Here is a 26,638-nt window from a genome sequence, read left to right as displayed (position 1 = left end):
ACACGTGGAATTGACAACTATCATAGTTGTTCCGTCTATTCTTGTGCAAGAGTGAGTGATTGCAGCAACGGCAGCAGTGGATACTGTTGCCTTGGTGGCTCCATCCGCCAAATGATTCCCTTCAATGTCAAAACCAACATATTTATTACTCAATGGATGAAAAACATGAGCCCGCGGCAAGCCTTCTTTCAGCTTTGCCACTTGTTCCCAGAGCATCTTGTGCTTTACTGTGCAACCTTTAGAATCCCTAAATCCATTCTGGCCAAATAACGTAACTATTCATCGTAGTACTAGAGACAGTATATAGTATCACACACCATAAGTGTGGAGAATTCATGATCTGTATTTTCTAGTGCCAGTAACAGGGCTTTTAGTTTCGCAAGCTTCACCGCACAGTCTCCTGAAGAGTGAGTGTGTGTTTCCCCAGGAAGAAACTTTACATCCTGCATGCGTCCTATTACAATTGTGCATGCCATGGAATATTGCTGTTTCGTACCTACGGCTGGCTGGGGGGATCCATTGGTATAAATTATACTTCATATCAATCTAGAAGCATAATTTCATTCAGCAGAGGACATTCTTCTTTGTATCGCAGAAATGCCTTTGTTTGTGATGTGGAATCAAATCTGTAACCAATATCTGTTGCAATTAGAGAGTTAGCACATTAAATTAATTGTGGTTGCAGTGCTTTAGCATTCCAAAAGCTTGCCTTTGTAATGGCATATAGGGTTGGTACCGGAGTCACAACACTTATGCATTTCCCCTGCGCTAGTGCTCTCTCACTACAGCAGTCTGTACTGCTATAAGTATGTTTTCTGTTGGTGCAAAAAGCATTTCAGCATTTCTGTACAAATGTCATTTGTAAGCAATAGGTACTAAATCGCCTTCATTGAAAGTGATGTAGGTGTACCCGGTTAGTCCAGTGACTACGCAGATCACCAATTTAGTTGTGTTGATGTGTGTCTAAATGTTTGGAAGCTATCATGTCAGCTTGCAAGGAACGTGGTACATCAGTATGTTCTTGTGTCCAATGGTGCACTGAAAAATCAGGTCTAATTGAGTCATAGAAAGATTACACCCTTTCTGCGTAATCCAAAATATATGTCCTGCCAGAATTAAATAATCCTAAAATGGATTGTGTTCTTTTCAGAGTTGTCAAAGGTTGGAGCAGTGCACATTTCTCTGAAAATTGTGCAGACAGGCTTTTGCCTTTACTTGACAATTTGTACCGTAAAAATAGGACACTGAAGTGGGTAATTTTAGATTTTTTTAGATTAAATTTGTTTCCTAAGTAGGCAAACCCAAGAGTTATGTGGCTCACTCCAGACAAGTGTTCCATTAATTTATCGTCCATCCAATAGATGTCATCTACATAGCACACTGCCTCTGTGTCAAAATTATGAAGTAACTATGTTACCCTGGCTGAAAACAACCCGGGGTTGTTCTTATACCCCTAGGGTAAACAACAAAATTGGCTTTCGGAGCCTAGCGCCGACAATCCTGTCATTTATCTGCATCCAGGTGCTATATTTTGGCACAAAAATACATTTCTGATGTCTAGTGTTTTGTATTTTTTTCGCAGAATGGTATTTATTAGTGTGGCACAATGTATATTCTGTACTACGAATGTGCGTGTCAATGCATTTGAATGTCTGTAATCGAAGACCAGGTAATATGAATTATCAGATATCATTACTGGAAAAAAGGGATTATTCATAGGTCAGGTGCAATTCTCTATCACACCCTGCTACTAAAGTAGATCTAGGATCTCCCTGAATTTTTTCTTTGCAACATAATTTTTATTTAATTTTTTAATTTTTAACAAAGCTTTATTGGACTTTGTTACAGTACAAAGTAATACATATGCTTCACACTATAAGTACATCGTTTCATAATCGTACCCTCTCCCAGCTCATGACCAAGCAGCACTATATTCATTATTCCATCACAAAATTGTCTCAAAGACCAGCCATTTGTTCTTCTCTGGATACAGTGTCAGAAACTCCTTGGACTCGTCATCCTCTATAGAGAAAAGTTCATCATTACCACTGTCCGAGATGTCACCCACTCCACAGTTTTGTATGCCATCTCCGCAGCTGTATGCCTGCAGCACATCCTTTCATGCATAACTTCACAAGTCGCAAGTAATCCCTCCATCTGTCCTGCCACTTGTGTCAGTGGCTACCTACTTACACTCAGTGCCAACATGTTATTTAATCTGGTACTCTCCCTACCTCCAGCCCCTCCTCTCCTGCCGAACACTCTTCTGAGTCCTGATCTTGATGCTCTAGTAGATAAGCTGTCAACGGACTCCAGATATCTTTAGGCCTAGATTTCATTGGCAGTAATTGCGCATAGTCATGCAGGTGCTTCTGCCAAGTAGTGAGTAGTCTCAACCAGTCCTTAAACTTAGGGGCTCGCCCTCGTCCCCATCTATACGCCACCTGCCTCTTTGCCAATAACATACCCAGCGCCAGATACCTTTTGTGGGCGGTGACCACAGTCGTGATGAGGCCCAGTAAGGCTATCAATGGCGACGGACTCAGCTGTATCCCCAACATTTCAGACATCGTGGCAAAGATTTCTTCCCAGAATGTAGCTACCTTGGGGCACCACCATGCGAGGTGCATGAAATCCGCCCCTTCCCTTCCACACCTGACACATCTTTCTGAGTGTCTCAGTCAGATTCTACAGAGTTTAGCTGGTGTATAGTACAACCTGTGCAGGAACTTGTAGTGGACTAAAAGTAACCGACTATTACTTGTAATTGCTTCAGTCTGGTGGCATCCTCCATCCCATTGCTCGTCAGTAAACGGTGTCCCCAAATCTGTGCAGTCTACTGTGGTCGGGTCTCTTTCGCGGTCCTTTATAGGGACATAGATGTATCCTTCCGGAGGGACCGGAGCCATATGTCCATCCTCTACAGCTAGATGTGGCATATGGGGGGGCGGATGGAACCAGTAAGCAGCAAAATGCGCCTGCGCACAGTAATAATATTGCTCGAAATTAGGGACATCGTACCCACCTTGCCAATATGGAAGCATTAACGTATCCAAATTGAGTCTCGCCTGAGCTCCTCCCCAAATAAGTATAACCATTTGTGTTCTGAGCGTATTAAAGAATATCCTACCAGGGTGTTATGGGTTGTTAATAAATAAATAATGGAATTTCGGCAGTACCGTAATCCTTAGAAGCGATATGCGTCCAGCCATGGACAAAGGTAGTTTTATCCATTTGTTTATATTGTCCGTCACTTTATCAATAGCCCTCCCATAATTGGTACGCAAAAAAGTATCTTTGTCTCGCGAGACATATATGCCTAAATATTTGAATTCCTCCATCTCCCATATTAATGGATAGTCCTATTGGTGTTGGACTGTCCGTGCAGTCAGGGGGAACACCGCCGACTTAGTCCAATTAATTGTATACCTGAGAGGGCTCCATATTTAGTGATCTCACGTAGCACTGAGTTAGGATTATCCTGCAGATTTTTCACATATAGGGTTATATTGTCCGCATATAGGGAGATAAGAAGCTCTCAAGCCAGGTAGATCAAGGTGCTATTTGTATGGCGCTGTCGTAACTTTGCAGCTAGTGGTTTAATTGCTAACGCAAATAAGACTGGGGAGAGGGGACATCCCTGTCTCATGCCCTAGAGACAGAGAAGAGCATAGATCTGCCTCCATTATGCAGAACTGTGGCCTGCGGCTGACTGTACAATAATTGCACCCAACTCAAGAAGGATGGTGGTATGCCTATGTATTGCAGTGTCGCTACTAGGTAGTCCAATTCCACATAATCGAACGCCTTAGTGGCGTCTAAAAAAACAGCTACAGCTGAGCAATGGGGGTCGATGTCCTGCATTACAGCCAATAGAGTTTGTAGGTTATGAGATGTAGCGCGATTAGGGACAAAGCCTGCCTGATTGGGCAACACCAGACGCTCCATTAAAAGATTCAGCCTGGTGGCTAACACTTTCGCTAGTACTTTGGTGTCACAGTTTACCAGTGACAGAGGCCGGCAGGACTCACATTGGGACTGGGGTTTACCCTGTTTCAAGAGAGAGGTTATTTGGGCCTCTCGCATAGTCTGGGGTAGCTTACCCTCCTCTAGTGCCTCATAATAGACCGCTTTCAATATGGGGGCCAATGTGCGAACATGGGCTTTATAAAATTCAACCGGGAGTCCATCTGACCCCGGTGCCCGCCCTGTTTGCATATGCATTATTGCTTCTGTGATCTCATCGACTTCCAACTCTAAATGTAAAATAAATTTTTTGCTGTGTGTCACCTAGCCACGCTAAGGCAGTGTCCTAAAAGTAGTGCTGCAGATTTAGGGGGGGACCTCTTTGGGAGGTATATAATGTCTTATAGTAAGTAGTGAAGACCCGCAGCTGGTCCGGAAGGTTCCTGTGAGTTATCCCTTGCTCATCTTGCACTTCTGTGATATAATTAGCAAATTTGGGCGTTCGCACAGCAGCTGCTAAGGCCTTGCCCGGCCGGTCCCCATCTCCATAAATACGTGCCCTATGGTGCTTTCTCCTAAACCTACATTCCCGGGTGGCTACTGATTTATATTCAGTAATCTTGCTATGCAGGTCCGCCTTCAATCGCCCATCCCCTGCATTCGCTGCTATCTGTCTGTCTAGGTCCTGAATTTCCTTTTCCAGGCGGCCTAAGTTGTTACGAATGTCCCTTAGGATACCTCCCCCATTTGAAATACACCAGCCGCATACTGTGACTCTGAATGCCTCCCATACCGTTGTGAGGCTCGAGACGGAGCCGACGTTTCTTTAAAAAAAAATGTCTGATATCCTCTTCCATTTCTGATTTAAAGACGGGGTCATGCAGGTGCATAGGGTTGAGCCTCTAGCCAAGATATGGGGATAGGGCTGCCGGGGCTCGAAGAGTCACCATTACCAGTGAGTGATCCGAGTATGTCCTGACCAAGTGTGTTGCTTCGTGTATCCAGTGCACCATGCCCACAGAGACTATGAAGTTGTCCAATCTAGCCCAGGTTCCATGTACGGCAGATTGATGTGTCCCCTCCCTTTTTCCTGGATGCATATATCTCCATGAGTCTAGCAAATGTTGGGTTTCCAGGAGATTGTGCCACGTGCACTGCAAAGTTGTGAGTGTGCAGATGTGGCTCTCGACCGATCTAAATGCAGGTCAACCACTGTATTAAAATCTCCTCCCCATACGAGATATGTTGTGTTTAGTGTCTGAATTTTTCCCAATAGTTGGTGCAGAGCATGAGTGTCATCAGTATTGGGACCATAATAGCTAGCTATGGTGATATCATGTTGATGCAGTGTCCCCCACAGCAAACAGTATCTCCCCTCAGGATCAGATTCAGAGCTGCCCATCTGAAAACGTATCCCTCGCTTGATCAGTATTGTAACTCCTCGAGAGTACCCCGAGTACGATGCATAGCACCTGTATCCTGCCCATTTTGTTGCAAATTGAGGGGTGTATGTAGGGACCAGCTGTGTTTCCTGTAATATGGCTATCCCGATATCATGTCTATCTAAGTACCCCAGGATGTGCCTCTTTTTTCTGGGATTGTTGAGCCCTCTGATATTCCAGGAGAGAATGTTAATATTATTGGTGTCTCTTACAGTGTCCGCCATTTCCAATATGTTCGAAGATCACTCATTTGTACGTACCACATCAAATTTCTATATAGTCCAATATCTATACTTCCCCTCAACAAAGGAGCTCCTCCCCCCCCCACATCGGCTTCCCCAACTTGCCAAGCATGTAGGCCAATCCCTCCCAACATGTCAACAGGAACATACATTCAAAAACTGCCTCTAGCTAGAGGCAGAAAAAAAAGGGGCTCGCCCACATACGGGGATCGCTAGGAGCCCACTCCAAACCTACTCCACACCTGTATTACACCCACCCACTGTTGCAGCCTACCCGGCTGGCAGCTTCCGTGGGACGGTGGGAGCGTCCGGGCGGATCAAAGTGATTAAATTTTTAACAATTGTAATACATCAACAGCTCGGAGCAGTTCAGTGTCATATATCCGTTATGTCAGTTCTTGCGACGATGAGGAGAGTCCAGCCCATCTTTCAACATTTCCCATGGGAGACCGTGACCTGGAGCGCCGCCTCGCTTCTGATTCACTGGATGCAGCACGTCGAGCCTTTTTGAGATAGTCCTCCAGCTGTTGCGGGGATGTGAAGAAGTGTTGTTTTCTGTCGTGCGTTATCTTCAATTTTGCTGGGTACAGCATGGCATACGGTATGGCCTGCGTCTGCAGTTTCTTCTTCACCGCCGTAAACTTTCGTCGGGCCTCCTGGATGGCCTGCGTAAAGTCGGGAAAAAATGTCAATGTGGTGTTCTCATAGCAGACTTTCTGCTTCTCGTGGGCCAGGCGCAACACCGCATCTCTATCTCTATAGTTGAGGAAGCGCATTATAATTGGTCTCTGGGGAGCTCCTGGCGGCGGACGTGCGGCAAGGGATCTGTGAGCACGCTCTATGATTAGGTGTGCTGAAAAGGCCTCCCTTCCGAATAGATCTATAAGCAGCTTCTCCATGAAGTCTTCCAGCCGGCCCGTATTGGTGGACTCTGCAAGGCCAAGGACTCGGATGTTATTTCATCGGGAGCGGCCTCTAAATCCTCATTCTTGTCTGCAATTAGTTTGAGGAGTATGTCCATCTGCTGCACTTGCTCTCTGTTGGACGTCGCTCCGTCCTCTAATTTCAACACCCTGGTTTTGGCCTCTTTAATCCTCTGGTCATGCTGCTCCAGTTTGTTTATGACCGAGTCCATCCTGGCGTTCATGGTGTCAATCTGAGCGTCTATAGAGTATAGACTCTGTTTCATTCCCAAAAGGATTGCTTTCCAGTCCATGTCCAGCTGTTCCTCTGGTGGTGCGTCCCCTTGGTCAGCCCAGTGGGCCCCCTGTGTTCTCCGAGAGTCAAATGTGAGTTTAGCCTGCTTTGCATCAGTGCGCCCCATGTCGGTTTCTCAGTGGGACACACCGCTTATGCTTAGGGCAATGTCCAATTTCTGTAGGCCGTTGCTGCTCGTAGTCCGTTGGTATCTTGCCTACAATGGGTGCCCAAACATTCCAGCAATTGGGGGCTCCGTGGACCAGTCTCCTCCGTCAGGTCACTGCCGCCCAATTGCGGGACCCCCTCTTTAAGCGCACAGTGGTGGCAAGGACGTGGTATGTCCTAGTTGGACCTCAGTGTCTTTCTTCCTCTCCGTACCTCCTCTTGTACACACCACTTAAAATCCGGGTTGGATAATCAAATTCACAGCAGTGTTTTATTTCTGCTACAATCACGGCGCCACAGCCGCAAGGCGCCACCTCTCACGAATGGCAGCATACAAGGTGAGAGTCGATAACAGTGCCTGTGTCACTCACCAGTTTTTTACGCCCAAGCTCAGTAGCACATGATCTGTAGTGTAATAGAGTCTCACTGCACCAGCCTGTCTAGTTGTCTGCTTGTAGCTTGTCCGCATGCCTCCGTCTCCAGGGTTCCTTCCAAATGGCGGTGCTCTACTCTAATTAACCACAAGATGGCGGGACTCATGATAAAGCTGGCAATATTCGGGTATCCACCCTCACTGCATTCAGCACATTATCCTTTGTTCCCTCCGCAGTCTACATATGCCTTGTCTTGCAGGTGCGGCCCGCCCGCACCGTACACAGCGTGCGCGGGAAGCAGCTCCTATCCGGCCGCAGCACTGCAGCTGCAGCGCAACTGCTCCAGTCCCACCGCAGCAATGCGCCTTGAGCGCCCCCAGCCACTGTTCCTGTGGAGCCGTACCTTTCGTTGTGTTGGGCACAGTCCACCCCGCTCCCTTTCCTCTTTCCGTCACGGCCGCGGCCCAGTACGCCAAGGGTCTTTCCCACATACAGAGGCCGCCGCAGCTCACCCCTCGATCACCGCAGGCTCCCGCTCTGAACTGCGGCAGCTCTCAGTCTTCTCAATTGCGTAATCACCCCAACATCTGAGTAGCGCTATGTTCCTCGAACTTTCCGCTCCTCACTGGGATATAAAAAGGATCTAGTGATTAATGCAGGATGGTATTTACGGAGGATATTCCGCCCGAAGTGGCGAGAGCCTCACTAGAGCACGGCCATCAAGGTCGTGCGCCACCTAGCGCCCCTTTCTTTGCAACATACTAAATCGGGAATTGTCTCTGAGGTTGAGGTATTGATTTTAATAGGACTTCATGATGAGGTGACTATAAAGTACAGAAGCTAATGCTAACGCCCACTCCTGTCCATATGAATTTTTGACTGATTCTGGTACTTGGTTGGCGAAAGCAGGTAAAATACCTTCTTCTCCCATTGGGCAGTCCTTTATGAACTCAGGTAGCCAATCATTTTCTGCCAAAATAATATCGTAACCAGAGGTCAGGTTCTCCTAAAAGAGACCCTTTACCTTCCTGGGTATGTTCCCTTCCATTTGGAGCATTGATTTGTATAAACGAGGTGGAACATTTACCCTTGTATCAGGTGTTTCCACCAAGCTATGCTCACTCAGTGCTACTACCCCCAGAAAATCCATTGGATTCTGGCGAGCTATTTTAAATTCTGCAGGGCTGTCTAGCATTGTCACTGCCCATTCTCTGATCAGAAGAAGAGTCCTCAGTTGCCCAGTCTTGTCTAATTTTAATCCCAGCTGCCTTCTTCTTTTTAAATCCTGTTGTTTTCCTTAGTTTAAAGTGAGATGTTTCTCCCTTTTTGGCTTAACTTTCCTTTCCGACCTGTATTGTGACCGTCCATGTCTTTCCGAAAGCATTTTGGATGTCTCTTGAAAGGACGAGAGGAACGTGTATCAGTATACTGATACCTGCCAGGTTTTCTAATATTGTCATGGTTTTTCTCAGATTATATTTTTGTTCTGTGTGTTCCTGTAAGGAGACCCACCCTGTGACAGTGTTTTGTTTTGTTTATTTTTTGCTCTCAGCTGGTGGGAACCTTACACAGAATGTGTTTGTGGGCTAATAATTGTAGTAGCCATGTGTGGTTGCGTAGTCTGAGCAGCCCCCACATGTTGGACTGTCAATGTTCTCATTACGTATTGTGTTAGCTTTCCGTCAATTTTTATAATCTCTGTAAAGTTTGCGTATTCCTGCTGGTGTTAAGGCAGCAACATCTGGATGAGGTGTGTATAATGCTTTGACTGGCCAAGTCCCTCCTTCTCTTCTGAGCGAACCAAGTCTCTCCTGTTCTGTGATATGGGGTGGCCCGCCTTTAAAACAATTAATGTGCTCTTGGTAAGTTTATGGGACTTCTGAGTCCATTTATGGGAAATACTCATAAGGTGGGTCATCTTCAATAAATTCATGAAATAACTATGTGTGCGCATCTGCAGGCCGGAATTTAACCCAACAATAGAATACCTCTGTTCTGATTGCTTCGTGTACCTCAACTACAAAGGTAACATCTCCACCCTTTGCTGGGAGGCTATGTTGTAACAATTTCATGGTAACTACTTGTCTGCAATTTTCTGAAATATTTAATCCAAGTAACTGTTCTCCAACATCCTCAACTATTTGTTCGGTCATTGTTAAAGCAGTAGTATTTAGCCAAATTTTTATAGAGATATGGTTTGCACAATGTGGGAACTTTTAATGCTCCAAGCTTAATTAACCTACAGCCAATGCATAGGATATGCCTGCTCAGCTGAAGTGAATTTGTTTCCCTTCCCACTAGGTACGTCTCCTGTTAAAATGCAAGTAGGGTCTCTAAGAAAGCAAGATTGAACTACTCAGATGTGACTGTTAAAAAAGAGCCTAACCAACATTGGCAGCAGCACCATGTTGTGTAGTTCCTACTAATCCATATGATCTGCACATTGTCCGGACAGCGTAAACTAAGGGTTTGGCGTTATGACTGATTCCGGACACCCCCACTGGATACATTGGCCTGTAGACCAGCTAATGCACAGTGCCACCATAAGCCCCTCTAATCTACCATAATCTACTAGGGAACAAATGGTTTCTGGGAACCACTGAACATGACAACCCTAACACCCCAGGGATTGTATAAACAGTACAGTACATTTTGCTCAGTCACTCGTGCTTACCTATTTTCAGATAAATATACAGAGAATACACAGTGGGACGTTTTCAATAATATTTATTGAACCAATAATATTCTTGCATAAAATACGATGATAAGTAGACAGAAGCAATAAATGTGAATAGAAGCACCAAAAGCGTAAATAGTAGATATAGTTCTACTATGGTGCTAAACAATGTAAATATGCAGGCATTTAAAAAAAGGCAGCACTCTAGGGTACTCCTACTATGCGGACCCTACTCAAAGTTTACCTAGAGTGTATGTAGGTGTAGAGCCAAGAATCCCCCCAAGGGATGATCCAACCCCATAACCTGATGGGATAGAGTGAAGGCCCCTGTAGCATTCATGGACCCTCGGTGTTAGTGGAAGTACCTCCTCTACTAATCTATCGATATGCTTGTCTTTTGTAACAAAATCAACCTTGCATTGTGTGTGTAGATTAGTGATGTTATGGATATCTAGATAGGCCTGATGCCCCGTGGATGAAGAAAGTGATGACATTTGTTCAGGGCATTGTGATAACGTTGCGCGAAGCTAGATGGGAAAAGAAGTTTTGTTTCAAAGAAACAAATCACACATTGTTGTGCTTTCAAATATGTGCAAAAAGTCACAGTTGGAAATAATATTTGTGAAGACTATGTATAAAATAAGCTGCCTCACCACATGGGCCTAACTCGGGAATATAACACTAAGAGTTCCGGAATTACTCCAAAGGCTGGTTGCCAAGCCTCCTTATGAAAGCCTCACAGTCAAAAAAGACTCCAACCCTTTGGAACCCACACCTGGATCCAGCACAATTGAGCCCTGCCTCTCCAGTTCTGGACCCTTGGAAGTGGTGATAAAGGTGCCAAGATAACCCAAATCTAAAACTTGGCCCATAAAACATTTTCTAACAATAAGTGCTCTGAGAACCGAGACAAGACCAGGACATATCTGCTAGCTGATCCGCATAAGGTGAATCACCAGTAAGCGTTACTATGCAGCACCTGTTGCTACTTTCTTCTCTTGAGCAGCAAAACATGTTCAGTGGCTCCTTGCAGGAGGAGTATGCAGCATCGTGAAGCTCTCGTTGCTGCAGCCTAAAACTTTGTCCAACTGAAGAGACACATTCTGAACTTTGAACTCTTTATCATGATCCTGTCCAGTGGTCCTCCATTGACACGGACAGCTGCCTCGCCTCTTGCTGTACTTTACCATCTCAAACATTTTTCTCCACCTAAATCTGAAGGAAAGCTCTGACAGGCCCTAATTTACTTTGTGTATTCAAACCATTCTCCATCACTGTCAGACATACCATTTGACTTCCACGATTGTCGCATTGATCTTTTTGGTCCTATTTTACACTTAACATTTTTGAATTCATAAATCCGGTTCTACTGATTGATTTTTTTTGTCATTTTGGTGTAAAAAAAGTATTGATTTTTCTTATGTTGTGTATTCACTTTATTACTATGTAACTGCTGCACAAATATTTTACATATTGTCTCTAAGTTACGCCTGACTGCCTTTGTTCCTTTGTGCCAAGCTACCAGAGGACTAAGCACAAGTTAATTTAGTGACATTTTGAGGTTCACCCTGACAAGGATTGTGGCTGTTGCTTGCTGAGGTTTTCACTCATTCAAACAGCAACCCAGTTTCTCACACTGTTAATTCATGAAGACCTTGATATTTAATGTGACAAAATCTAAAGTTACTCCAAATTTAAATAATTCGGGGCTGGACAGGATTTAAGATTGTTTCTCTGTTCTCAATTCACTTTAAAATAAGCTGCTAAAAAGTAAATCCTTCACTGAGTGAAAAACTATTCAAAAACTATTCCAAATCCTTCTAATCATGGGGGAATCGTAATGACAAATTCATAAAGAATTGTTTTTTAAATATAAATGTCACAGCAACGTTTATTTATATGAAATGCAACACTTTCTCTTGTGCATGTCCTGAATCAGACTGGATCTCATAAAGGAATCAAGGCATACCTACAAACAGAGCGGGCCTGCATAAATCCCTGGATTATCTGGCAGTGTCATCTGGGTCAGGTGGCGGAAGAGTGGACAACATGTTCTTTTTATTACAAGAATGGGATGTGTAATTACCAGTACTATTGAACATTACCCACGACCTGTCTGTCCATTGATTTACAGTTAATCCTCACCTTTAAGTGGGAGGTGGTCAATACGTGACCTGGTGTTGTTTGTTGCTTGTATAAACTCTTCACCTTCCAGCCTTGTTTGATCTTTAATCTGGGAGATTTATGTCACAAGTATCTTCAGGCAGTTGGTTTCTGATTCACTAAGCACTTAAAGGGCAAATCAATACCCGTCTGTTTCATTAGGTCTTCAGACAAAAAACCTGCACATTTTACAGTACATTTTCCTGTTCTTGGTTTGTTGAAGATAAATTTCCCATGTGCGCTTTCCTGAGTATTGCAGGATTATAACTGAATTTTCTATGTGGCGTCCTACAGATTTTTCATGCATTTAATTTCTACCGCAAGCCACTAACAGCTTCAGCTGGTGTGTTTTTGGTAGTTGTTTGAGATACATTCATATGTATGAAATTACATTTAATAAATAAGAATGTTTCTCAATATTCTTATAAAAATTGATGCATTTTCTTTCATCTTGATGAAAGACAGGTGTAGGGATCATCGATTGTGTGCAATCTACAAAAAGAACTATTTAAGGAAAGTACAAGAGCAAGGGATATGTGAAATATCTTAGTTAAATGAAGTCAAGCAGGCCAATAATGTCTCTTTAGATTCTTGCGGGTAGGTCAAGAACTCTAAATGAAATTCTCTGCAAACTGGTACGTTTCCTGCTGCGCAGCAATTCATATTTTCGATAGGATTTGCTACTTTTTTTAGACCAGAATTGCACGAGTTCAGTTGTGTAGGGAGATCCCTGTTTGATGTTCTTCAAATAGAGCCAACTGCATCCATAAGAGTTTTTTTTTCTTTTTGTGGCTTTATAAAAATAGATATATCTGGTCCTCGATTGAACACACATTGGATTGGCAGAGAGTCAATCGTGAGTTTTTTATACTAATGTGCAATCTAGCAATACTAGCTACTAAGAATACACAGAAACTATCTCTTCGAGTATCCTTATATGGAAGATTGGCGAGATTTTAATCTTAGCAAATGTGCACTTGCTATCACCTACATTAAACTGACATGATCATGTATAGAAAATGTGAAATTTTTACTCTTTTTTCTATCATTTTGAAGATGAAAAGGCTGTGAAGTGTTTGGTACAACTTTTATCATTGTTCATTAGTGAGGTAGGTTAGAGTATCTGCACGCTAATGCTAGGTGAACAGATATGCAAATGCAGTAGCGGTCGGTGGTGGTAGTAGCTGCCAGGCGGTGACGTGGGGAGGGGGAGGGACTGGGTGTGGGGTAGTAATCTATGGGTTACGGAGGATTACAGGTTAGTAAACATATAAATAAATAAAATGAATGTTGTTGCGTGCACTGCATCGCATTTGGAAAGGCAGTGCGCGCAACGAAATTCGTTTTATTTTTTTTATATGTTTACTTACATGTAATCCTCAGTAATCCATAGATTACTACCCCCCACCCTGCCCCACTCCCTCCCCACGTTGCCGCCCGGCAGCTACTCCCACCACCGACCGCTGCTGTGCAAATGGCTTGACTTGTAAGCCACTCTATATTACTTGTCCTATAGATTTTCTACAGTGTGCATCACTAACACTGTAATGATATGGATATCATACACATTTCCTAAGCATTTATCACATCTAGAATACATACGAATGAAAAAAGAACAGAAGATGGATGGAATGCTGACCAAATCAAACATTCACCCCTAGTTACAGATCTGGATTAAATCCAAAGTTTTTTTGCATCTCAAGCCATTCCAGTTTAGAGCCATCCATATGCAAATCTGCCTTGACCCTGCTCCCAATGGAAACAATTCAGCCCAAACTGCCAGGCTTGGCCCTCCCTTGTGGCATAGCAAGCACGCGACAAATGTAAAATGAACAGTTTATGGATGGAATGCTGGCCAAATCAAACATTCATCCCTAGACACAAGTCCATCACTTTTTTGCACACCCCTCCATTTCAGTTCAGACCCAGCCCTATGCAAATCAGTTGTGAGCCTGCTCCCCATGGGGACAGTCCAGCCGAAACTGCCAGGTCAGGTTCTCTGTGGACCCGAAACAAGCATCCTGGGACCAGTTTTGAGGTATCACCCCTCATCAGACAGGCTAGCTTGAATCTCATCGCGTAGTGAGCACCGGTCCCATGTCTGGGCATACCTCTCCCACGTAGGGTGACAAATGCACAAAGAACAGATGATGGACGCAATGCTGAACAAATGAAACGTTCACCTCCATCTACAGAACTGAATTAAATGCCTCGTTTTTGTGTTCCACATGCCACCCAAGTTTAGACCCAAGCCATATGCAGCTCAGTCTTATTCCTGATTTCCACTGGAACAATTCAGTTCAAACTGCCAGGCCATGTACTCCCTGGACCAGAAACAAGCAACCTGGAACTCGTGTCGTGGTATCATGTGTCAACAGCCAGTCTAACCTGAATCTGGTGACTTAGCGATCACGGGACCCACGTCTGGGCACACCCTTCCCTCTTAGGGTGACAAATGCAAAAAGAACAGATGATGGGCGAAATGCTGAGCAAATCAAACATTCACCCCCAGTCACAGATTTGAGTTAAGTCCATTTTTTTTTCATGCCACACCATTCCAGTTTAGACCCATCTATATGCAAATCAGTCTTGACCCTGCTCCTCATGGGAACAGTCCACATTATATTCAGGTATAACAGGAGGAACTCATGTTCATATTTAATTAAACTGGATCACTGAAACCTGTTCACAGATGGTAAATAATAATTTACATAAACTTTCTGTGAATTTTGAGATTGAAATCTCGAGACTTGTGCTACTGTCACAATAATGAATTATAGGTATAATTCTAAATTAGTTATTATGACCAATCTTGATATTTACTGATCTAAGGGGGTATTTTAAAATCTTACAAGCCTCTCAATGTCATATACAGAATATATTTGTATTACAAGATGGCTGTTTGGGTAATATTTATTATTTGACCCCATTTTTTATTTCTTTAAGAAATAAAATGTTATTAATTATTACCTTTCAGCACTCGATAATCATCAAGTGAGATTCTATTATTTTTAGACAGCATGGAAACTTACAATGTATACTGGTGCATATAAAATTATTTTTTTTTCAGTCATTTGTCCACATTTTGTCAAATGTAATATTTTTGCTTTTATAATTTTATTTAGTAATAAGTGACCTTGGTAATGAAAATTCTAATTTCTCATATTTTTATTTAAGTTAGTTTAGCAATGGAAACTATTACTCTATTTCTGTATTACTATTTATAGATTTCAAGATAACTTCTTGCTCAGTCAAGATGTACGAACTTCCATATTTTCCCTCCTTCATTATAGATAAGGACTTTGAACAATGCATGCCTTGTTTGGGCATCTTCCTTTTAATTTGTTCAGTATTTGTGTCTGCTACATAAGATGAGAGTTTAGGGTAATATTCCGTTTTTTTTTCAAATTCATGCACTCCCAATCACAACGTTCAAAACGTCCACTGTTATTAATCAAGATGGTCTTTCAAGAAGACTCTACATACTCAAATAACTAATGATGACATGTTTTGTGCCATGCTGGATAAGAACATTAAACAATACTAGTTCCCTTAGTATTCCCATACTTTCATTCACATACTGTTTTCTTATGCCATCTTGGATTCAGATGTTTAAAAAATGTGTGATTTTATTTGAAGTCTTTAATTTTTTGGTACGGAATGGTCAGCCTCTAGTTCATAAGCCCTTTGTAACCGTGACAGTCACAAAAATTGGTTTGCCTTTCCAACATAATAGCTGCAATTTTTCCACAATCCTGAACAGTATATTTAACGTATCACACTGCATGAGTATTCTGTGCTTCTGATTTCATACAACCTTCTTCATTTTTTATGATTTTAATTAAATCTTGTCGAATGAAACAAGTATTTTTGGAAAGTTGTGTGGAGGTGTTGATTTACCATAAAAGTTGGCAAGACTAATATGAAAAAAATATATATATATATATAAAACAAAAAGCAGATATTGGTTTTGACCATAATGTTGATAAGCAATTCTTAAGTTAGGTCATATTTGTGGTTTGAAAGCATATTGAACAATGTAAATCAAGATTGACTAAATATAACTGACCTTAATACGATGTTCTTGGTTGACATTTATGTGTGTTAGTTTGAGTAGGGTTAACTCTTTGTGTTCGAGAGTGATCACTTGATAAGAATGTAAACATTAATTTAATTAATTTCTAAAACAAACATGAGGTCCCCATCCTAACATGAGCATTTAGAACTGTATTATACAGCCTGTAACTTCACATTTTCACAGCTTTATCATGACTCATTAGTCCCTAAATGTGTATTACTAGTTAATTTGAGAAATTATATTGTTGAAAACATGCATTTATTGACAAGATGTATTTCTGGTCGTGGTTTGATTTTTAGATTGCACAACCTTAATATTACTAATAATTTAATGTTGTTTTAGGTGCAATCTATTCATATTGGAGCTTCTATTTAGCCTTGAGAAAGCTGTTTGTGAAAGTACATACATATGTTTCTCTATATGTGCATGAGAATGTTGTCATTGTTATAATAGCATGTCTAAGTCTTGTACACATTGTGTAGTTACAGATATGACCTACAGTGCCAAAGTTTCAAACTAACATTTTATAGAAAAGATAGAAAAACCTCACTCACATTGCTTTCCCTAGGGTATTGTCTTGTGCAGTACATAATTTGTAATTGATCCATTTTAATTATGATTACCAAACAGTGAGGTTGTGAAATCACATCAAGAGTCACATAGTAGATCCTTAGAATGCTGATTAATCTGCACCTTGTCTTGGAATGGTAAGTGCCAATCATCTCGTAGCATGAATCAAAGGGAGCATCATTCTGCCATGGCATGTCTGTCAAAACAGTCATTTGCCAAAAAATTGATTTGAAAGGTTGTAATATTGGAATCAATTAAGACATAATTAATGTTGCTGTTTTCCTTGTATTGCAATAAAGCTGGCAATCCAGAAATTTGGAAGATCAATTTTAAATGTGTCTATACCATGAGGTACGGTGTGAGATTTGCCAACTATGTTAAATCAGCAGTGACATAAGTACAGTTTTCCATATAAATGTCCCTCACAGTCAAAGTCCTAAATGATCTTTTTTAAAGGTATGATGCAAATCTTAAACTGTACTGTTGCAGGTTATTTATCCATGAAGATAATACATTTATATTTTGTACTTTCAACCTTTCCTTCTGAAAGAGAGCAAAATATGAGAGCACTCATTGAGTGTTGTCTTATGTATCTCCTATTCTCCTGTCGGTTACACAGTGTGAGATCATGTCGTCTATCAAATATGCCTTACATTTTTATTAAATGGAAACAATAGGACTACAATTATTTCTCCCCCTTAGTATACACTCGGACAGGATCAAACTTTGTTGAACCCATAAAGCTCCCTAAAGTATGAATCAATCAGCTTATGATTTTCCCCTAAAAGTTGCGCAACCCCACATTTGACTATTTTTATACAATAGGAAAAGATATAAGAGGAGGTGTTATCTGACCATGATATTTGGATCGATTTAGGAAAAAAAGGTATTTTTGATTAACAGTATTGCCACTCTTTAACTGAAAGATGATTAGGCTATGTGCTCCATTATCGAAGCCTAATGAAAAATGTAGTTTACAAAATTCACACACTATTTGATTATGTTCTTCATTATATAATAGATACTTTCAAATGTTGTTCTGTATGCAGAATCACAGCACCAATTTACCCCAATGTACTTACAACCTTGTTAATAACCATGGTGTTACATGAATGAAGAAACAGTAACATAATACTCTCTTCTTCATAGTTATATAAGTTTTTTGAAAAAGTATAATAATAGTCTCATGTTTTTATTGTAAATATTGTTGTATTTTTGACTTTCATGGTATAATGTGTACAAAATGCTTTTATGGATTTCTATTACGAAATGCCGAATAAAGAAATGTATTAATTAGTCTCATGGTCAAGATGACATTATATTTTTTTAAAGATCTTTTGATTGAACATTGCTGAAAAGAATTAAGGGTTACTACCAGTTATCTGAGCGGAAGCCCATATCTTGCTGGAGATGTTTATAATATTAAAATACAGACATGCTGAAGATGTAAAAAAGGTATTACTACTGTCAAAGTGTGTAAGGTCTCTCTTTATCTTCCATTCTCTCACCGTTTACTCTCACGTTTGCTCTGTCCTGAGCATATTATATGTTACACATTCACATGCAAAGACGCACACAAACTTCATTGTCATTCTCCTCTTCCACCCCTGTTGTCCGGTGCAATTAGTTTAGGAGTCCCAATAAAATTATATTTTATTGTCTGAGTGACCCTTTCCCTAGGAGCAAGGCCATACCTAAGGCATTTGTAAACGTAGAACCCTCTTATGGCTTATTGTGGTAGTTCAGTATGACAGCTGCCTGGTTTTGATTCAATGGATTGCCGGCCCTACAAAGACAAAAAAAAGTTTTCCCTCCTCCCTATTTAACTTTTATGATTTAGTCTTTCTATTGTACATATTTCAGGCTTATACCGGTAGTATCTTTGCACATCAAAAATCGGGCGGACACTTTTGTGTTTTCTACAGGTATTAAACATAGTTTGTCTATCACGTGTTGCTACAGCACGAATGTATTTTTTTTTGTTGATATCAAAATAGTGTTTTATATCTACAACTCATGACTCGCCCTCCGCCATGCTTGTTCGCGCTCCCTCTCAATCCAAAACAGGTCTCTGCGTGAAATAAATGCTCAGACATTCTCTCTAAATTCAATGGTTCCCTAGCGAGCTCCCCCCGAGATAACCTCCTGGGAATCGAAGCAGGAAGATTCCATATTGACTTTCATTGTGGGGTCTGCCGGTGGCGCTTCCCTTCTTGAAAGTAGTTCACCATTTACAAAGCTTTCACAGAAGTGGCGTTTTGTCTGCATTCAATGTTTTTTCCGCGCTGCTTGAAGCTCATTGTCTGCTCTGTTTTGACTGCTGCACAAAAGCTCTCACGTTTGCGGCTGTAAGAATATGTGTGCTCCCCTGTCACTCTTTCACTGCACCGTGTTACGGGGAGTTAATGCAGCAGGGTGTCAGCTGTCGTCTTGTTCTTTCATCCAGGATGTTTCCACGTGTTTGAGCACATCTATTTCCGAGTCGCACGTGACACTGCTAAATACAGAGATGGTTGTGTGGTTCACAGCGAGCAATGAGAAAGGACGATGAAACCCAAGAAAGAGCGAAAGGCTAACCATGCGAAAAGGAAAAATAAACGTAGCCTTTCCGAAAACATTGGATGTTTTCAAGGGCATTTTGAATGTCATACGTGTGACTCGAAAACAAGTGCCCAGTGGACCTCTCTGCCCTCTCACTACAAATGAATCTGGTATAATGAACGAGTATCAAATGAGATGCGCAGATGGGCTGCGTGGCCCCGACTGCGAGGCCTATTATCAGTTTGAAAGGTTAAAGTGATGTTTCAGCACTCTCCAACCGTTTTGGAAGAGCACCGTTTGTGTATTCTCCGGTAATTGCATGCTAATGGTGTTTTAATTGCCAATAAATGTAGAGTGCAGTGCAGGACACAACTTTAATTACAAGAGTGATCAGGAAATTCATCGGGGATAAAACTATGATAGAACCGAGGAGGCTATTAGGAAACTGACACATTTTGAAATCGTGGTACATTGATTGGGAAAATAACCCAACTATTTCAACACAATTGCTGAACAATTTTCTAAAACGTCTGACGAACAAAGTAAATGAAAACAAGTTATGGAATTCCAGACAGTCCTTTACGTGCGTGGTTGGACACACACCAATTGCAAAAGTGATTAAAAAAAACGTATTAGGAATTACAACAATTAATTAATAAAAGCTAGATATGAGATCATAATTAACAATAATAGGAAGCGCGGCTGTTCGAAGACACCATTCCAGACACCGTCTGACATTTTAAGCTTCTGCTCTGTGCTTGCTGCTATAGTTCACTCTTATCTACAGTTATTCTACCTGTGAAACTCTATTGTAAAGGAATGAAGTCTGGCTGTTGTTTAAGTTGTCTCAATGTTAAAGACAAGATGGGGAAATATTATCCTCTCTTTCATGTTATGGGATGTTCTTTAAATCATTAAGGTTGCTCACCCTACCCAGATAAAGAGATGGTAGTTGTATAGTGAGCTAAATGACTGCATTTTACTGTATATAGAATAGGCTTATGCTAGTCTTCATAAAGAGGCCATGGGGCAGCAATTCAATCTTAAAACATGTCTATGCATGCGGCATTTCTCTAGCACAAGTCTGTGTAAAAGGCAGCTCAGCACTGTACAGGGTCAAAGACAAGAAATGTATGTTTAGGTTCTTGACATCATGGTTGCTGGCATCCAGGACCATAAGTACATTTTTTATTGTTTTGTTAATTAAAACCATTACAATTTTCATGAGTATAAAAATCCAGCTCACAGGCTGTAGCCTGCTGTTGATACTAAATGTATGGGATTTGGCCATATGGTAGGTTGAGTTGTCTAGTGAGAACCTTAATGATACGGTTTGCATTTTTGATGTGTATACATTATGGTTAATGTTCCCAGAGGGTGATACTTTATATTTACACAGTTATATGTTTTTGGTTCTGCCTAACTTTTGATTGATTGTTCTAGCAGAGACCTCATTATTATGTTAAAACTAGCAGCCCTGTGTTTCCTTATTGCGAAATGTGTTATCTAAACGAGCAGTCCTTTATTTCTATGATGTTTACATCTAACATAGCCTGTAGACCCAATCATTTTGTCTTTGAAGAACTACATGACATTCCAGTAGGCGTATAAGAAATTTTGCTGGTTTAATATGTTGGGACCCAGACGTTCACCAATTATCACTGGTATCTCACAATCAATTGATATTGATCAGAAAGTCAACTTACAAAATGAATACTTGTTGGACAGTTTGAGGCTAGAAAGTCCAAAGAAACCAGAGTTAAAAGCCTCCATTGATACATTTGGAGCCAGCAACTCCTGATTTCCCTGGCTCACCTCATTCTGGATTTTGCAAAACACACAAGAAAAATCTGATAACACGTGGCATCAGAATAAAATTTATTGAAAGTAAAGAGGTGTCAATACAATAAGACAAATGGTACATAAGAGGAGCAAAGTAAGCTGGAGAATCTTGGATGTGTAACATTACTCTGAGATGTTCTGAACAACACCTCTACGGACAATCAATGCCACCTCTGAAACATTGCACCAGAAAAAGAAACCTTCTCTCTTCATAAACACAGAGGAATGATTCACTAGTAAACACACAATCTGCAGGTAAAATCCATAAGTGTAAATCTTAAAATGATCTGACTAAACTAATGAAACTAAAGTTCACTTGATGAAAACCCATCTCAGAGGCCAAGTGCACTTTTTACACAGAATCCAACCAAAGAAAACACCTCTTAAAAGCACTGATATACAGTACTAATCTATGGTCCACATAATCTGTTGATCTTTGAAAGGACTAACAACGTTGCCTAAACAAATTATTCATGGAAAAAATGCACAGAATGAGAGAGCACATTAGTGACATAAAATAATAAAATTAATAATAATTTGCCCTCCTATTCCCCTATACAGTGCTCCTAGAAGAAGATCCCTTCGAACATTATCAGATGCTAATTGCAAAGTAATCCCTTTTGCAATCTTTTAAGAAGACAATTTCCCCATTTAAATCCACAATTCATCTCTAGAAAATCACTAAATGCAACTTTTCAGATGTTTTGAAGAAAAGTAAAACCATCAGATTGCTAACAAAGGGAACCCTGGACCTTGACAACTAAGCTAACAACAGATCCATCACATTTTTATCTTTCATTTGAATATATATTGAAAATACAGTCACATTGTATTCTTAGCACATCTGATGTCAACCGCCTCCATTAACTATCAATAGTGCTATTCGCCTCATAGCAGCAAAGAAGCTGACACTATTCAACTTCATGACAAGTGAGATGTAACAAGGAAAATGTCTCTATTTCCCCTTGTTTCATTCTGCCACACACATTGAAAGAGGAAAATGCCTCTCAGGATTGTATTTGGCTAGGAAAGTTTCCCTTCCTGCACAAAAAAACCTGCCTACAAGCAGGCACCCTTGCAATATGATGGAAGAGTTATTGCGGTGGCGCCAGGCAGCCAAAAGTACACCAGCGCTAGGTAAGGACAGAAATGCACAATATAATGGTAAATACAGCTACATTTCTGCCCCTTCCCTTTCCTCTTGTGAAGAGCAGCATGGTGGCTTGCTTGTTGTGTTGCATGAAACAATGAGAAAGCTGCCCTTAGGTATGCCTGAATGTGCCATCCCTGGCTGGAGTAGGTCAGAGCTGGGCACAGCTCACTTGGAATCAAAAGACTTGCCCTGTGTTACACAAAGAACTTCACACATGTCCATTGTGCCTACAGCCAGGCATTAGCCTGGGCAGGGGAAACAGTGAATTCCAAGCACTTTGAAGAGAATCACTAGAAATGTCTTCCCAATTTGAAGAAGGCTCCAGGTATAAAATAGGAACCTTACACCCACTATCCAGTTCCCGTTCTGGACCTGTGAAAGTACTCTCAGAGGTATGTTTGTGGTTGTGGCCTGCTTTCTACTTCACAGGACTGCTATGCTACACCTGGAAGAAGTGCTCTGCTGCTCAAAGTCTACCTTGAAACCTCAGGACTACCAGAGTGGCTCCAAGGGCTAGTTGACTGGTATCCTGAAAAGAACCTCAGGACAGAAAAGGCTCCAACCATCTAGAAGCTACACCGGGGCTAACCCTGAGTGAGTCTCAACCCTCCCAGTGGTACCCCTCCAGTCTTGAACCCTTTGAAATGGTGTTAAATGTGCCTAGAGAGCCAAATTCCTAAACTTGTGACTTAGAAAATGTTTGGCTGAAAACTTCTCTGACAACTGATAGGAGACCTGGATCAACCTGCTTGTCTATCTGTTTAAGGTGCATCGCTGGTTGGCCTGACTTTGCAGCAGGTACCACTACAATCTTCTCTGCAGCAGAAAATCCTCTTCAGAGGTCCTTCGCAGAAGAGGTATTATCTCTTGTGGAGCCTTCTTAGCTACAAACTTCAGCATAATCCCACAGGTGCTTTTCGATTTCCCTTAAAGAGATTAGGTCCGAACATGGAAATTTTCACTGCAACACATCCTGCTCGGGCACCACCTGTAGCCATGCCCTGACAAAATTCTACCTACTCAGAACATTTTAATTGAAATTTCTTAGAAGTCCGAAGGTAAGCGCTGACTAGCTCAATCCATTTCTTGTATCCGAACCACTCTCCATCAGATTTTTGTCATGTTGGTGTCATATAATTAAGTAAAATGTGGTCTATTTTTCTAAATTAGTGTGGAATTTTTCTTATGTTGTGTTTAAAATATTTTACTATTTTACAATTTGCCTTCAAGGTAAGCCTCACTGCTTTGTGTCAAGCTACCATAGGGTTAAGCACAGGTTAATTTAGTGACTTTAGTGGTTCACCCTCACAAGGATTGTAGCTGTTGCTTGAGCAGGGTTAACCCCCACTCACCCAACAACCCAATTTCTCACAACCCAGAAGAAACGTTTGTCTCCCTTCAATTCTCAGAGACCAGTGGATTCTTTATGACTCCTTAGTATTTCCATTCAGTTTCAGTCAGTATATGAAGACTTTTGGCAGCTTCAGTCACTAAATGAAGACTTTTGGCAGAATTATACTCTGGCTAAAAGTCTCAACACCCAACATCTCAGATACTGCCTATACTCATACACAGATGTGAACCACATATATGAAGCTAAACCATACCAATAAAGAGGTCATCTACTTCAACAAAGCCAAAAAAAATGGGCAAATAACACACAAATCAAATGTATCTCTTCTCAACTCATTGAAATTGCAAAATGTCTGTGCTGCATTATTGACAGGGATTAGTGGTAAGCCAATGCCAATCCAAATATCAGATATCACATAACATAACCATTCACAATGCATGGGCCTTTCACTTCTGGTAAAGCATCATCCCTTTATTTTTATCAAGTGAATTAAAGTCCCTTACCCACATAGTGACCTCACTGAAGATAAATTAAATCTGCCACTACTTTACACTCATTGTGTACATACTGCGGTATCGGACACATAACAGTATCAAAAATGTCTATCCTTCATGGCAGACAATGTATGCAAGAAGATCGGGATATCATCAGCTAGCAGATAAATATGTTAAAAAGAAAAAAACATACCAGAAATAAGCATTCGCAATTTATTTGCCCAGAGTATAGCACTGCATGTTTTAACACTGGAGGTTTTCTCAATCACTCCTTTAGTTCGGGAAAGATTAAAAAACAAATATTACACTGAGCATCTACCAATCCATAATATCCACATTCACCCTTATTTCCTGAGTGCAGAAAGGCTTCATTCTAGAAAAGAACTACACAATGTTCTTGAACTGAACCGTCTCCCAGTTTTGCACTGTTGTGGCTCATGTATAATTCTACATGCAAATGCCCTACCATCCTGATTCTTGCAAATGTCTTCCCAGCTCTCTATCAATACCATCTAGGTGCATGCTACATCAGTAGCCACATATATAGAAATGCACATAATTCAGTAAAGAGGATTTGTTAACCTGGGCTATATTTGTACCACTCATTCAGTTATTTTGACCAAAATTGTTTATCATTGTGGCTCTAACCATATGTATCCAAAATCCAACCCAGATGGATTAAGTATTAAATTATTCAGAACAATTGCCTTGATTGATTAATTATGCAAATGTTTTTCTTTAACTGGATAGCATAGTCTCCTACCTGGTGGTACAAAACAATCACTCAACCTGGGTTTGCAAAGCACATTTACTCACCTGTGAGGGTCTCAAGGCACTTGGCGGGGTGGATCCGTCAAGTGCTGGGGTCTTCCAAAGAGCAAGGTCTTGAGATCCTTCCTGAGCTGGGACAGTGTGGGGGCTTCCAAGAGGGAGAGGTTATTCCAGGCCTTGGCTGCGAGGTAGGAGAAGGACTTTCCTCCTGTTCTGGTCCTGTAGATGCATGGGACGGTGGCTAGAGCGAGGTCAGCTTATCTGAGGTGTCGTTTGGGTGCGTGGAAGGAGAGGTGGTTGTTCAGGTATGTTGGTCCGGTGTTGTGCAGGGCTTTGTATGTGTGGGTACAAAGGGTACACAACTAGGTTTTGCTGCTAGCCAATGAGACTGTCCAGAATTGGGAGGCCGATTCTACATGCAAATGCCCTACCAACCTGATTCTTGCAAATGTCTTCCCACTCTTTCTGTGTCAGCCTCGAAGACTAATTTCTTATTGTAAGGCCAGTTGATAGAGTGCAGCCGTGGCCGGCAGTGGGAGTACCTGCAGGGCGGTGGCGTGGGGAGGGGCAGGCTGGGGGGTAGTAATGTATGGATTATGGAGTTTCCCAGGTAAGTAAACATTTAAATAAATAAAACGAATTTCGTTGAGTGCACTGCATCCCCAAATGCGAAGCAGTGCGCGCAACGAAATTCGTTTTATTTATTTTAATGTTTACTTACCAGTAAAACTCCGTAATCCATAGATTACTACCCCTCACCCTGCCTCTCCCCCTCCCCACGTCACCGCCCTGCAGGTACTCCCACTGCCGGCCGTGGCTGAGTTAGTGCTGCCTAGATTTTCACCATCATTTTATAAGCTTAAATAATGATAGTGTGTGGGAAGGCTCAAATGGGTATTTGCTGAGACAGGACAGTGTCAAAGAAGATTTTTCCTACTTGTCTAGTTATTTTGTTAAACATATTGTCCCAATTCAGATGCCAATGTAGAACTGTGATTAATACCCACACTTTTAGATGAGTGCCTATCCAATTAGGAGTGTACTTCTTGACTCCAGTCTCTAACATCTGCCCTCCAAAGGTGTTAACAATGATGACATCCTTGCTACAAGCCTAAATACATATGTCAGCAGGTAAGCCTTCTAAGGAAAGGGAAAACTGGAAATTTTAGGCAAGAGACTGGAAGGAATGCCATTTACTGCCTCGCACGCACATTTACTTGCCTTCTTATTTAATTATTTATATTTAACACTTTAACAATACAACATGCATGTAAGTAAGCATTCATGCTAATTTCGGATAAAAAATTGATTATAATCAATTTTGTTTTTTGAATGCATTTACAGCGCACTGTAACCTCAAAACCTCTTTTGTTAAAATTCTGAATTAAACGATGAAGACGTTTTAATTATGCAATAGCAAGCTCGAGTAAATTGCTCTTCAAGGTATTCTAAGAATTTACATTTAATTTTGGTATAGAAGATTGACAGACATTTACCCACAACATTTACAATGACTTATCATAAGTCCTTTCATGATGTCAAGCTTTTGTGCGTGGCCCAAAGCGGTCAAAATGACAGCTTCTCGCACGGAGGATATTTTGAAAGC

The 26,638-nt window shown here is 41.3% G+C and overlaps 1 protein-coding gene across 1 annotated transcript in view; it reads left to right on the top strand.

Annotated features, from left to right (window-relative positions):
• Positions 1-26,638, top strand: part of LRP1B (LDL receptor related protein 1B) — a 3,669,685-nt gene that overhangs the window by 2,136,747 nt on the left and 1,506,300 nt on the right. The window lies entirely within an intron of this gene.

The sequence above is a fragment of the Lissotriton vulgaris genome, chromosome 2_1 (assembly GCF_964263255.1).
Source record: "Lissotriton vulgaris chromosome 2_1, aLisVul1.2, whole genome shotgun sequence".
In the NCBI taxonomy this organism is placed as follows: domain Eukaryota; kingdom Metazoa; phylum Chordata; class Amphibia; order Caudata; family Salamandridae; genus Lissotriton; species Lissotriton vulgaris.
Note: the sequence above shows the minus strand (reverse complement) of the source record. Positions and strands in the feature narration are given on the sequence as shown.